Source organism: Teleopsis dalmanni, chromosome 2 (assembly GCF_002237135.1).
Source record: "Teleopsis dalmanni isolate 2A chromosome 2, ASM223713v2, whole genome shotgun sequence".
NCBI lineage: Eukaryota > Metazoa > Arthropoda > Insecta > Diptera > Diopsidae > Teleopsis > Teleopsis dalmanni.
The window spans coordinates 240,541,687-240,544,849 of record NC_051847.1 but is presented as its reverse complement, the minus strand read 5'-3'; positions in this window follow the sequence as shown (position 1 = coordinate 240,544,849).

The window sequence follows — 3,163 nt, the reverse complement described above, 5'->3', positions numbered from 1 at the left end:
CATGAATGACAAATAATTGTCAATTATATGAGATTTTGTTAAAGGAAAAATTTCTGAGTGTTTCCTTTACGCGATAACATAATATACTAATAGACTTAAGAGGTTTCCTTTAGATCGCCGGTACAACCTGACCTAACTCATGTGAGACGCAAGGATATCTGCTGTTCATCCACTGCAACTAACCAACGAACCTACCACCAATTGAATTAGTCCTTCAGTTCTTCATTCGTCTCTTTTTCTAATGGTTATCTGAGTTATGCCCTTTTCGATGGGTAACTCGATTGTGGTAATTTTTTCAACCGAGATTTACTTTTAGTGCAATTTTAGTGCAATTTAGTGTTTTATATGACTTAATAAATAAAGTATGATTTGATTCAATATATGCATGTATAAAAAATATAAATGTCTGCTAACACTACTACACATATGTATGTTAGATTACCCTAAAAAAGCGTTTTAAAATTTAACAGTTCGAGAGTAATTTTAGGTTGAATCCAGATTGAAACTAATGAATCCATTAGCAATCAAAATGGATTACTGGAAAGTAGATTTTAAATTCTACTTTCATGTAGGTACCAGTCTTTCGTCTGCGACAGTTTCGGTAGCCAAAAAAAATACTGTTCCCCATAGTAATTTAAATACCACTTGAGTCACTTAAGTGTCTTAAAATTTATTATATTAAAATCCATTAAAAAATAATTTCAGCCTTTGAGAGTGGTGATTCATTTAAAACATTATTTATACAAAATTTATGTTAAATATTAATTTGCATTCAAGGACATTTTAAATAAATTGAAATTGCAATTTGACAGCAAATCTCAAAGGCACAAGTCCATATATTTCGTCTGACGGAATTTTCATTTCTGTTGCGTTTCCGTGGAAATTTCGATATTTCGAAACTGCGAACTGCAAATTGTCGGTCGCTCAACTGACAACTGACAAATATTTTAAGTGGAAGACGAAATTCTGAGGAAACGGAGAAAAGCACAGATTGTGTGCATGGTATTTGTGCTGAGAATGTTTCGAATGCAAAGCGTATCATGCGTAAAATCCTATCAAGAGGCATTCGATATGGTTTGCCACAACAACGCGACCAGAGGGAAAGAGATAAGCACTAAACGTGAACACAACAAAATACCGCGAAAATAGGCTAAACTGTGTGAAAATGCGATGTACACGGTAAAATAATTTGAATTATTTCATTAAAGACAAGCAGAATTCATACCGAATGCCGAGGACTGAATACCGTAGAGCTGAACACACGTGACTTACGCTGAGCGGGGTATGAAATGCAGTACCTCCTGAAATATTAACAAATAGCAGATATGACAAAAATCAAAAGAAATTCATATACCGAAAATAATCAGGCAGGCGTAATAAGCAACAGAATGCAGACATGTACGCGTATCATAGCTCAAAAATGACAATAAGTGTAAATCTTGGCTTCCCTCGGGAATATCTAAATCAACATCAACATTATTTTCGTTATCGCGTCATGTTGCGGTATGCGAACTAAGGGCATGCGGTATGGGGTTTGAAGCGAGAATTGAAAGGGAAGTCAAAGAAAAAAGATGTTAAGTATCATGGTGGGATTTCTTACATATTTACTCACCCCTCGTAAACAATCTTCAATCTTCTTCTTTTTTCTACGTACTTTTGCTTAACGGGTATTAAAAATAAATGACATTGAGACAAACACAAAAGCCGGCATAAATTACAAAGACGTTACAGAAGTGGCAGAAGACAATAAAGTAGTGAAGTCAGCCTGGCAGCCTGGCAGATACTGGAGCGAAAGTTGATGAAGTTATGCCATGCAGGAAAAAATTAAGATACACAATATTGCCAAAGGTTGTTTAGGATAGAAAAATGTTTTCAACTGTCGTCTGTATGTACGTACTCTGAGGCAAAACAATCACAGTCAGGAATACAATCACAGCGTAAGTCTTAACATGAAGATTGCTTGGCATAAAGATTTAAGATAGAACGCGAATTTGTCACAATAAGATATTTAAAAATTGCAATATAATAAAGTATGAGTGGTAAAGTGTTGCGGTGTGAGCGGTTTCCGAGGTAACAAAGAATAGCTATAGATAGGTAGACTAAAAATAAAAGAAGAAAAAAACCGTGAAATAAAAATTGACATAACAATTTGATGTTAGAACAACAACAGCCCCAGGGAAGAATTACATCAAATTTGTGTGTTGCACGGCAGAATTTGTAATTGGAAATTTTTAATAACTGGGAAAGGGGGGAAGGAGCTATGGAAATGTGAGAAATTTAAATATATTTTTGCTAGGAAATCGACAGTTTAAATATAAATATATCGAAAAAGTGTGATATTATTTAATGTTTATAAAACAGTTAAATTCTTAACGAGATCTCTCGGATCTGTGGAAACGAATGTGGATGGCATGGTAGGAAATAATGATTTGTTTTTACTTAAAATGGGATTGGAATAATGAGACTCTTCCTTGTATAGTGAATGAGCGGTCTTAACAGTTTTTTTTTTGGATTATTTGACTTCTACTTAAAATGATAACGAAAATAATGCTACAAAAATTTATGATTTGTTCCTTGTTAAAGTGGGATTTTGATAATCAACATTTACTCTATATCGTGAATGAGTTTGGTACAATGACTGTTTTCTTATACAGAGAATGCATGCTTTCACTTAGATTAATTGTATTATATATAATTAAATTAAAAGAAATACGACAGAAGATTATAATTTCTTCATACTTAAAGTGGGACTAGAATAATAAATTTCTTCCTCATGTTGTGATTGATTACTCTTGACCTTTCAGTTCAATAAAAACAGAATTGAGGTCGTGACGATTTTTTTAAATTCTGAGTTGATATTCCTAATAGTTTTCTCAGATTATTTTTCTTACCTTAAAATGAAAATGCAAATAGCTAGACAGAAGATTATGATATTTCTTCAGGTTAAATGAGCTTGAAATAATGAGGGCCTTCCATATATAGACAATGAGTATACTTAGCAATTTCTTTGGATTAATTTACATCTACTGAAAATATGTTTAGAATTAATGACTGTCTATCTTCCACAGTTAGGTGGTCAATTTGACAGACTAATTGGTTTATTTAACTTTTATTTAAAACGCAAAATATTTGGAATGACATGAAATGATCTATTTTTACTAAA